Here is a 12,304-nt window from a genome sequence, read left to right as displayed (position 1 = left end):
CGTTCCTACCGCTTGGTGAATTCTTCTTAAATAATGATTTAAAATAATTGCTAGAAAATATATTAGAGACATATCTTTGTTCTGCAAATTTTCCATCGGATCTAGTGTGAAAAAATGTTTAAATATATGGTCGTATTCTACGATTCTTGCTCTTTCAAATATCGTTCTTTTTTCATTGTTCGTAACAACTTGTTGCCATCATTCAGGTAACCTGTCCATTCCCGTATCTCAATGACTAATTAGCAACATGTGTTTTCGATATACAAGTAAAATTACTTGCTTATTTAAAATGCGTCATAACTCTTTCCTTCCAACCTAATACACATATGATATCAAAAATTATTTCAGATACACCGGAAAATAATAAAATGTTCATTTTAGAGAAACCAATCATTGGTATCATTTCGCCCACTACGATACTTTGCAACTGTACGCATCATGTACTTTCATACGACACACATGAGATGTGAAATACTCCAGTAACTACAAACAGCTGTTAGGTTTGAATTGTTTGTTGTTTCGCGTGAATAAAATTGCTGAATATTCTTTAGACATTACACCTTCCACGTAGTGAAAAAGCGAGCGAGAAGAGTCGCAAGCGTTTCTATTGGGCGGTACGGAATCGCAATACTAAATACATATGTAGATCGCGTAACTGTGCAATACGTAAATAATATTATTTCACAGTTATAATAAGTAATAATATATTTATTTACAGTGAACAGCTATATGTGATCTATTTCACCGTAATTAACATGTAAAATAATTTCTTCCATCCAGCCATTTTGACTTTTTAAATGTGGAAATAGGTTTTCATAATGCTACAGCTTACGATAATAAGCGAATTTAACGACCTACTGCATTATTACGTTACCCTTTAAATAACGCCAATAAATAGTTTGTCCCGACATTTCGGGCCAAACACCCCACTGAGCGATGGCTTGTTTAAGGGGGCCGTCTCCTAGCAGATGACGGTCGCGCGTGAACACTCACACACCGCTAGAGTACACTCACACACCGCTAGACCACGTATACGTACGCGAGAATTGCTAGGATCAGGGAAATGCGTTCTGATTTCTCGATAATGCAAAGACGGGGGTTTTTATTAGTCAAAATCGAGAGGTCACCTTCGTATCTAACAAAATATCATAAACACAAAAAAATTACATATGTCGTTGCGTTGTGCGTATAAAAAACAGTATGTACTACTTTTTCCTCTTTCATGTTTTTCTAATAATTTGCAGGAAAAACGCTGGCCAGGAATGGTGTGAAACACCCTGTAGATCCACACAACGTGCTCTTCAAATTTTCAATAAAGGGCCACCCCAAAAAAATTGCGAAATACAACTGTTAGTATTTTTTCTGCAATTTCGACCAATTGCAATTTTCTACAAATCTTTCTCACGTCATGTTGTCAATTAATTGTACTAACTTTTCAAAAAAATCAAACTCGCCGGGACCAATGTTAAGGGGGCCGTCTCCTAGCAGATGACGGTCGCGCGTGAACACTCACACACCGCTAGAGTACACTCACACACCGCTAGACCACGTATACGTACGCGAGAATTGCTAGGATCAGGGAAATGCGTTCTGATTTCTCGATAATGCAAAGACGGGGGTTTTTATTAGTCAAAATCGCTAGATAAAAGATCAATCTAGTGCGCTGTTTGCTTCAAAAGTCGTTCTTTTACGTTTCCGAGCAATGATTTTGCAATATTCGGCTGCATGTTGCCCGTCGCATGTTGCCCGTTAGATGGCGCTGCAGTCACGCCGGCGTACTAGCCTCTCCGACGGGCAACATGCAGCCGAATATTGCAAAATCATTGCTCGGAAACGTAAAAGAACGACTTTTGAAGCAAACAGCGCACTAGATTGATCTTTTATCTAGCGATTTTGACTAATAAAAACCCCCGTCTTTGCATTATCGAGAAATCAGAACGCATTTCCCTGATCCTAGCAATTCTCGCGTACGTATACGTGGTCTAGCGGTGTGTGAGTGTACTCTAGCGGTGTGTGAGTGTTCACGCGCGACCGTCATCTGCTAGGAGACGGCCCCCTTAACATTGGTCCCGGCGAGTTTGATTTTTTTGAAAAGTTAGTACAATTAATTGACAACATGACGTGAGAAAGATTTGTAGAAAATTGCAATTGGTCGAAATTGCAGAAAAAATACTAACAGTTGTATTTCGCAATTTTTTTGGGGTGGCCCTTTATTGAAAATTTGAAGAGCACGTTGTGTGGATCTACAGGGTGTTTCACACCATTCCTGGCCAGCGTTTTTCCTGCAAATTATTAGAAAAACATGAAAGAGGAAAAAGTAGTACATACTGTTTTTTATACGCACAACGCAACGACATATGTAATTTTTTTGTGTTTATGATATTTTGTTAGATACGAAGGTGACCTTCAATTTTTTTAAATAGAATGCTTTATTATTTCTTATGTCACATGAGAGCGCGTGTCTAGTCGAATTCATTCGTATACTGTGCAGTGACCCTCAAGGTCATGCAAGGTCAGAAACGAAAGAAGCATTTTGAAAAACTTGCAAACACATTGGTATTAAATATTCAAAATGCTTCTTTCGTTTCCGACCTTACATGACCTTGAGGCTCGCTGTACAGTATACGGATTTACATAAAGCAAAATATCATAAACACAAAAAAATTACATATGTCGTTGCGTTGCGTATAAAAAACAGTATGTACTACTTTTTCCTCTTTCATGTTTTTCTAATAATTTGCAAGAAAAACGCTGGCCAGGAATAGTGTAAAACACCCTGTAGATCCACACAACGTGCTCTTCAAATTTTCAATAAAGGGCCACCCCCAAAAAAATTGCGAAATACAACTGTTAGTATTTCCTCTGCAATTCCGACCAATTGCATTTTCCACAAATCTTTTTCCACGTCATGTAATCAATTAATAATTGTACTAGCCTTTCAAAAAAATCAAAATCTTTGTTAAACGTTCAAATTCCTTAACAACGTATTCGCCACCTATTGACACGACAAACTCTGACAAGTTCTAGTTAATAGCTTCTTAAATAAATACAGCATGTTATATTCTGCCTATGCCACGCCGCACAGTGTCGCAAACCATGGACAAAAATCGAAAAAGTCACATCTTGATATCGATTCAAAACTATGTTCATACTATGTTAAAATGTCCAAATAATCATTTTTTGAAAACAAAAATTTTAAAAATGCAGTAGAAAATTAGTTGCAGGGAATCTTATAAGCGAATATTAGGAAGATCAAATAGTACATCAATTCTCAGCGTAACTTATTTACGTTGTGATATGAACAAAACACGTTTCTAGGAAATAATTTTTTTAGGAAATAATGGCTAGGGGTTGGCTAATTGTAATTCAACTTTAAAAATTTTGTAATACTTATATGCAACATAATAATTGACCTGAAATGAAACAATAAAATTTTATAGGTTTCCCTAATCTTTACCAGAGGATAAAAAAAAAACGTATCCGAACGTATCGGTGATTTTGGTTGTGTCTATTCCTAAGATAGTATATTTTGATATTATATAAGTCTAATTTGCTACTTCCGGCGAACATCAGAGTTATTTAACAAAATATGTAGCAAGTACCGGTCAGCAGCCGAGTACGCGAATATCCTCTTGTAGATATATGAGATTTGACTACGGTTGTTGAATAAATAAAAGAATGTTTATATTACATAAATTACAGATATGATTAAATAAATAAAAATTAATGTTCTAATATCATTGATAATTATTTACAAAAAGGTAACACCCTCTGATCACGCCGATTTTTTAATATGTTATCCAGGTCAGCACCCCGAATAATGTTGTAATGGTGTTACTCGCTGGTCATTGTTTATAAAAAAGTTATTAACAAAAAAAATTAATCTACTTTTTATATATTTTAAAAACACGTTTCACATTTTCTCCTAGTCAGATAACGTGTGTAAATTTTCCCGCAGTAAAATGAATGTATTATACGCATTCTGGTATCAAGTATGTCGTTCACTTGTAGAAAGCGAAGGTTCAGATTCTGATAATTATGAATAATTTATAATAAAATGAATAATTTAAGGGAAACAATTGTTTTTTTAATATCTATATTTTCTATTATACTTATATGTATTTATTTTTATATATTATTTTTATGTATTTATCATTATCTATTATTTTTATGTATTTATTATTATCTATTATACTTATATTTCTATTATACTTACATATTAATTATGCTACTTAAAAATTGTAAATATCACGTACTGATAACGCGCAAAAAAATTAAATTTTGTTTATTAAAATCGTTTTTTATTGTTTAAATAAATTACTATATTTATAATAATATCATGTTCAGATTTCTTTCAATATAAAGAAGAAAACCCATTTTGTTTCATGTCTCTATCATGAACAGAACGAAAGTTATTGATTTTTGTCCAAAAAACAGGCATTTCGCGACACTGTGCGCCGGTCCGGCGGACGGAAAAATTTCGGAGAGCTTGGAATTTCTCCGGCGGCCGGACCGGCTCTAGCATAGGCATCTCTTGAGGTGTAGAGGGAAGTAAAAGATTCAGGGAACCCCTGGGGTTTGTCAGCGAACCCCTGGGGTTAGACACGATCCCCAGCGCTTGGCCTTTGTGCGAGCCTCACGAATTACGGCCAGCCGGCCGGACACCAAACTAAATGGTCCAAAATGTCCGAGCGTCGGTGACGGACCAAACTAAACGGTTCTTTATTCTTTATCCGAAGGAAGCGATGACGGCGTTTGAAAAGGATGTTCATCTCCCATCCACATTCCCTCGTCGACGCCTCCAGGTTCGCTAAGCCGGGCTCAGTCCTCCCCTGGGTGTTTCGGCACGAGCCATGGTCCGGGGTAGGCTCTCCAACCTCCTCCTCTCGAGGAATCTGCGCGAACGTACGGGAGGAAACAGGATCCGGGCTCCTCCTTGGGGTCCCGCCACGGCCCTGAAACTTCTATTCGAATAAAGACGTTTTACTCACTGTGACTGTAAAGACAATGCAAGGGGTTAATCTCATTGGGAAAAAAATTCCGCAGTAATAGGTACATTTATCCTATTATATTTGATTTGTAGATTACAAATGAGCCAGATCAATCGTAACAACTTCACACTGTCATCCGGACTTCTTACTCAATCTTATTCAACAAACACGGAGGACATGTTACAGGATTCGGTCGTGCCCGATTAGGCGGGTTCTCCTGCTTTACATTGTCATTGAATTCGCTTTATTATTTCTCCCGGAGCTCTCATAAATATTTCACTAGTTTAGATAACACTGTACAACAAATTACAACTTGTAGGATCCGACATACTAGTAGGAACAGGTTCTCTCTCTCGTATCGCAAGGAATAGGAATTGGGATTTCTCTCTGAACAAAGAATATATTTTCCAATTAGTTTCATACATCGAAAGTTTTCGTAAAATTTACAATAAACCTTTGAAGAAGGTTAGCAACGAAAGATTAAAATAATTTTACTAATAAAAGGTTTTCCCAAACAGGCGTCCGGTTTATTTCAACCGTACTCTCCTATTGGGAAAACGACGACGACTCGGATTCACCAGGTGTCCTCTATAAGCTCGGCGGCCGGCCTTCATGGCCGTCCTCTCCAAGACGTACAGAGTAACCTGGTGAACCTACTTTCAGGCGGCCAGGAAGCTGCCCTGTTCTTTCCTCTCGGCGGGCGGCCGGCCTTCATGGCCGTCCTCTCCCATTTATCCAGAGAGGCGTCCAGGTGCAACCCCTGTCCTCTCCTGAGCTGCCGGGCGTCCGATAGCATTGCTTCGTACTCTCCCTAACCTATGGGCGGCCGTGGTCTTACCTCGTCCTCTCCCACAGGCGCAGCAAAAGTGATTTCTCCGCGATCGTCTACCAGTATTTATACTAGTCGTTGCTAACCCTTGTTTGGGCGTTGTTAGGGATTTTAGAAGTTTCTCGAACATGCGGCCTTCTAGAACATTCGGTCGCGGCGCGATTCTTTTCTTAATCTCAGGGTAGTGCCGAGGCGGATTGGCACCCCTGGGGTTGTCTCGTTCCTCGTCGCGTTACAAACTTTTATTATGATTCTAATATACTGTTGGGTGGATGATATACAGGTTTTTGCGCTGATTCCGAATCTGCACTTAACTTTTCTCCTGCACGCACAGTTTTTGAGAAACATGACTTTAAAAAAAACGTATTTTTCAACTTTGAACAAATATTGAGATGTTATCATAAAATATATTGAATTGTCCTTTACAGCAAACGATTCTGTAGACTTTGCCGAATCCAGTGATACCCACTAATACATTATGATTGTTTAAACAGGTTTAAACAAGCATTAAAGACACTTTTGCACCAATTTTTGAGGATATTTTTCAATTTATCAGAAAAAATAAGGGTCCAGGGGAAAGTCGAACTATACTGCTCGATAGGGCAGACTTTTATCTTGAGAAGCCACCCTGTTAAGTTTGGATCGTCGACGTTTTTTTCGAACCAGAAAGCAAAATATCTTCGCCCGACATGAGATGCCGCCAGTGGCGCTTACCATATAGGATTTGTCTAGATTGCTCAAGTCGGGGAACCAATGTAAGGTGTCCCGACGAGGATCTAGTCTCGGTCGAATATCTGCACGTGGTGAGCCTACTCTCAACACGTGGAATAATTCAATTGTAGACAACGAGTGTAAACACCAATAACAATTTATTAACAATGCACTGAACACGGTACATATAATGTACAATGCCGAATTACTGTACTAACGTGATGTTACAGTTAACCGCGTGCCATACAATGGCTGATCAGAATACAGAGCAATACGAAACACGTCTAGCACGTTCGAGCTACCAGAGCGAAGAGATCGATCGGCACGATCAACGTGCAGTGATGTGATCAGACCCACCGTAACTCGCGCATGCGCGGCAATTTCGGCCTCAGTAGCGTAACTATTTCGATGAAATCGTGTAGCTTGAGCACCCCGCAGACTTTTATAATTGAAACTTATTCTTTATTTTGAGGATAATCGTCTCTCGTCCATCAGTCGTCCCGCCAATAACACTGGTACATTCCCGCCAGAATAACTGCCTCAAGGCGTCAGGGCCCTGGCCGCTCGGCTGCGTCATTGTAGATACGCTACTGTCTTGGCCGCGCATGCGCGAGTTACGGTGGGTCTGATCACATCACTGTCGACGTGCCGTCGATAATGGCGTCAGTGGTCGTGCGCAGGCGCGGCAGCTCCCCACTACGCAGTCAATGCGGTCTGGTACGTGCGACCCCACAACCACTAGAACAGGCGTTACACGGGATACGGCGCACAGTGGGACCTTTCGTTCAAATCGGAGACAAAATTAAAGAACTTTCGATACAAATGAGGTAGAGCGATGAAATTTTTAAAAAATTAAAGCTAAAACTTTGCAGAATATGGGAAAAATAGGGAGGTTACTGTACGAACGGTTTTTAATCTTGAGAAAATTCGTTAAACATGTAGAATTTCAAGAAATCGATTTTGCAATATCCTGAGGTCGTAGAAAAATTTTGAGACCAGATTTGAAATCAGCGTGAAAAAATCTACGAGAAATGAAGTACAACATGTTCAAAAAAAATTTTTTCCGCGAGTGGTATTAGCGCACAGTATCACGGAATGCCTGTTTTTTGGACAAAATTCAATAACTTTTGTTCTGTTTATGATAGAGACATGAAACAAAGTGGGTTTTTTCATTTATATTGAAAGCAATCTGAACATGATATTATAATAAATATAGTAATTTATTTAAACATTATAAAACGATATTTATAAACAAAATTTTGTTTTATTCCTGATTTTCAGTAGATGAATTCTCAGTTCAGTTCTCCCGAAAGTGAAACTTCGTTTTAAACTCTTATAACATTCGCCTCCGCGACACACATACACTCTTTCTCTACTATGCCTGCCGCAACTAACTAAAAGTAGGACTATTCGCTCTGGTCTAAACATTCTTCAATCATAATTCGCTTTTATAAACAAATGTGAAGTCATGCTTAATCAAAGCTTACGAGTACATAGTATTTACAATTTTTAAGTACCATTATTAATATATAAGCTATCAGAATTCGTAAATACCCTCATTTTACTGCGGGAAAATTTATACACTTTAACTCCCTGGGAGAAAATGTAAAAAGTGTTTTTAAAATATATAAAAAGTAGATTAACTTTTTTAATAACTTTTTTTTAATAACTTTTTTATAAACAACTACCGGCGAGTAAAAAAACATTATTCGGAGTGATGACCTGGACAACATATTCAAAAATCAGCGAGATCGGAGGGTGTTACCTTCTTGTCAATAATTGTCAATGGTTATTAACACATTAATTTTTATTTATTTAATCGTATCTGTAATGTATGTAATATCAAAATTCTTTTATTTATTTCAATAACCGTAGTCGAATCTCATATTTCCACAAGTGGATATCCGCTTATCGGCTGCTGACCAGTTCTTGCTACATATTTTGTTAAGTAACTCTGTTTTTCGCAAGACCGCAATTAAGATTTACATAATATCAAAATATACTATCTTACTAATACAACGCAAAAAAATCCCCGAAGTGTTTTGAGGTGTTTTTTTTATCCTCTTCTAAAGATTAGAGAAACCAATAAAACTTAATGGTTTCATTTCAGGTTAATTATTAAATAGCGCATAAGTATTACAAAACTTTTTAAGATGAATTATAATTAGCCAACCTTTAGCCATCATTTTCTAAAAAGATTATTTCTTACAAACGTCTTTTGTTCATAACACAACGTAAACAAGTTACGCTATGAACTGATGTACTATTTCATCTTCCAAATTTTCGCTTACAGATTCGCTTGTAATTAATTTCCTACTGAATTTTTTGAATTTTTTTTATCAAAAAATGATTTATTTGGACATTTTGACATAGTATGAACATAGTTTTCAATCGATATGAAGCAGTAACTTTTCCGATTTTTGTCAATGGCTCGTGAGACTTTGCGGCGCGGCGAACATCCGTTATAGTGGTGAGCGCCACTGGAAGCAACTCGTGTCAGGCGAAGATATTTTGCTTTCTGGTTGGAAAAAACGGCGACCATGCAATATAGTTCGATTTTCCGCTAGACCCTTATTTTTTTAGATTAATTGAAAAATATCCACAAAAATCGCGGTGGAAATTTAGTGTCTCTCCGTCTTTAATGATTGTTCAAATATGTTAAATGATGTTATTATAAAAAATATTGAATTGTTCTTTACAGCAAAATATTCTGCAGACTTTCCCGAATTCAGTGATACTCAATACTAATACATTATGATTGTTTTTTAAAATATGTTTAAACAATCATAATGTATTAGTATCGAGTATCACTGGATTCGGGAAAGTCTGCAGAATATTTTGCTGTAAAGAACAATTCAATATTTTGTATAATAAGATCACTTTCTTTCTTTGTAACGGGGCCGCTTTCTCGCGTGCTCGGTTCTTTCCGTCCGGAGTTTTCTTAGTGCGGGGATAGCTCGCCGTGCCGGGGTTCGCGTAGTGCGGGCCGGAGCGGGAAGACGTGGTGAAATGGTACGAAATAAACAAGACGGTGTTTCGTGATAAAGCTAGCTCGCCACCTCGTAATTTCGGTGATACTGGGTGGTGATCGCAGGATCGCCGTGGTGAGGTAGGTAGCGGGTTTCGTAGGACCGGCGTTACCGGGGTTCGGTGTCAGGGGTGACGTCCCGTCACGGGAAACGGTGCTTGGCCGGGGTTCGGTGTAAGGGGGTGACGTCTCGTCACAGGACCGGTGTTCGAACGGAGTTCGGTGCAAGGGGGTGACGTCTCGTCACAGGAACGGTGTTTTGAACGGGGGTTCGGTGCAAGGGGGTGACGTCTCGTCACAGGAACGGTGTTCGAACGGAGTTTGGTGCAAGGGGGTGACGTCTCGTCACAGGAACGGTGTTTGAACGGGGTTTCGGTGCAAGGGGTGACGTCTCGTCACAGGAACGGTGTTGGAACGGTGGTTCGGTGCACGGGGGGGGACGTCTTCGTCACAGGAGCGGTGTTTTGACTGGGGTTCGGTGTACGGGGGTGACGTCTCGTCACAGGAGCGGCGCTTGAACGAGCGAGGAGTGACGTCTCGTCACAGGAACGGTGTTTGAACGGGGTTCGGTGCAGGGGGTGACGTCTCGTCACAGGAGCGGTGACAGAGGGGTGCGGAGTGCTTGGAGGTGACGTCTTCGTCACAGGAGCGGGTGTCAGGGGTCGACGTTTGCGTCGAGGGAGCGGTGCTACTGGAGGTAGTCGGTACTGGTGTCGACGTCTTCGCCGCAGGAGTGGTTTTACAGGGGATCCTCGCTATCGTGATCGACGTCTTCGTCGAGGGAACGATGTCTTACGTGGTGTGCAGGAACTGGAGATTCCGGCGGGCTGGTTTCAACGTCTCGTTGAAGGAGCAGTATTTTTCGGTGGACTGGCTGCGACGTCGTCGTCGGAGGATCGGGTACCTGGTGCGCGGTAAATGCTTAGGTCGCCTAAGCAGGACTGCGATGATTTGGCCTATTTCGGAGGCCTTTTATACTCCCCAAAATGTACTGTTTGGAGGTGAGGGTTGGTGGTGAGGTAAGGTGTGTTCTATGGTTTTTCTACTGGTTTTTGTGTATATTTGGGTTTTTGGTGGATGACACTTTGATCAAGGAGTTTCGGGGAAGTGTTGTTTATACCGGTGTGGATCGGTGGATCTCGGGGTACCTCGGGTTCTTTCGGGGATCAGCCGTTCGTAACAAGCTTGCCTAGTGCAGGTTTGTTACATCTTTATAGTTGAAAAATACGTTTTTTTTCAAAGTCATGTTTCTCAAAAACTGCGTGGTGGAGAAAAATTTTGGGGCAAATTCAGAATCAGCGCGAAAAACTCTACGAGATCCACCCGACACTATATATTAGAAACATTTTTAGTGTTGGACAGTGTAATGAGCGAAAGTCACCCTCGACTGCGATGGATTCCGAGATTCCACTTTTAATTTCTCGATAGTGCAAAGACGGGGTTTTTTAGTAGTCAGAACCGCTAGATGAAAGATCAATCTAGGGCGCTGTTTGCCTCAAAATTCCTTCTTTTACGTTTACAACACAATGGTTTTGTAATATTCGGCTGCATGTTGCCAGTCGGAGTGGCTAGTACGCCGCGCCGCGCCGCACAGTGGTGCCAAATGGCCAAAAAGCGGAAAAAAATCTATAAAAACCAAACCATCCAACACATTTGCTTGAAAATTTGTGGAAAGCATGCCACAGGTACAACGGTTATGTGGCAAGAAAATAAATATTTATTTATTTATTAATTAATTTATTTTTTCATTAAATTTTTTTTTACTTGTTTTACTGTTCTCCGATTTTGATGAAATTTAAATATGTTATAGATTTCAACATTTTGAACAACTTTTTCCTTTTCCAATATAGGAGGGTCGCTTTTAGTTTTCGAGATACTCGCATTTTCGTATGCAGGAACTGACCAGGAGCCGTAAGAGCTGTGTAGATTAGGGTGGACCTAAGCTATACTTGGCGAAAAATTTTTATCGAGATACAAAGCACGACGCCCCCCAGAATGGTTCTCTTTGGTGAGAAAAAAATTTGGGCAAAGTTTGAAATCGATCGAAAAAAAGGATCACGTGGCGCATTTAAATTGAAAATTTTGAAAATTTTGAAATTCATCGTAACTATAAAGTATTATATATCGTTGGATTTGTAATTTTTTTAAAATAAGAATATGGAAAAATTATATGACCTTAATTAAAAAAAAAATAACGATGACCTTGAAATTTCGAAAATTTCATTTTAAAAAAAAATTTTTTTTGTGCCATTATATTTACCATATTGAACAGTGCAACTTTTTCCTCTGACATTTTTTCGTATAACCACAAATAACAGAGATATGTCATTTTGTATTGTACTATTGTACTATACATGTGAATGAATATTTTGAATATATTCTACAGAATAGTGATAAGGAACTATTTCTTATATTCTAATGTAAGACTATCCGCTTTTAAGATGGCAAGGACAGAGCGGGTCACCAAATAATACGCCGATCAATGGTGAAGCCGCTCGCCAAGAATGCATTTTATTAAATGAACAGACAAACAATACAAAATCTAGAGAGAGAATCCAAACTTGACAAGTCACTGGAAGAACGGGTCCTCAGACCTGAAGTGGCTGTAAGGACCCGCGCTGCCAGCGTATTTTATGACGCTACCCCTCTGGGTTTCCCTGAGAGGGAGGTAGCTGTGTGGTTCGCCTGTGCTGCGGACCCTCAACGTTCGATTTACATGTTTTTCGCTATTGTTGTTTTCGTTGC

The sequence above is a fragment of the Lasioglossum baleicum genome, chromosome 8 (genome assembly GCF_051020765.1).
Source record: "Lasioglossum baleicum chromosome 8, iyLasBale1, whole genome shotgun sequence".
NCBI classification, from domain to species: domain Eukaryota; kingdom Metazoa; phylum Arthropoda; class Insecta; order Hymenoptera; family Halictidae; genus Lasioglossum; species Lasioglossum baleicum.
This window is presented reverse-complemented; position numbering follows the sequence as displayed.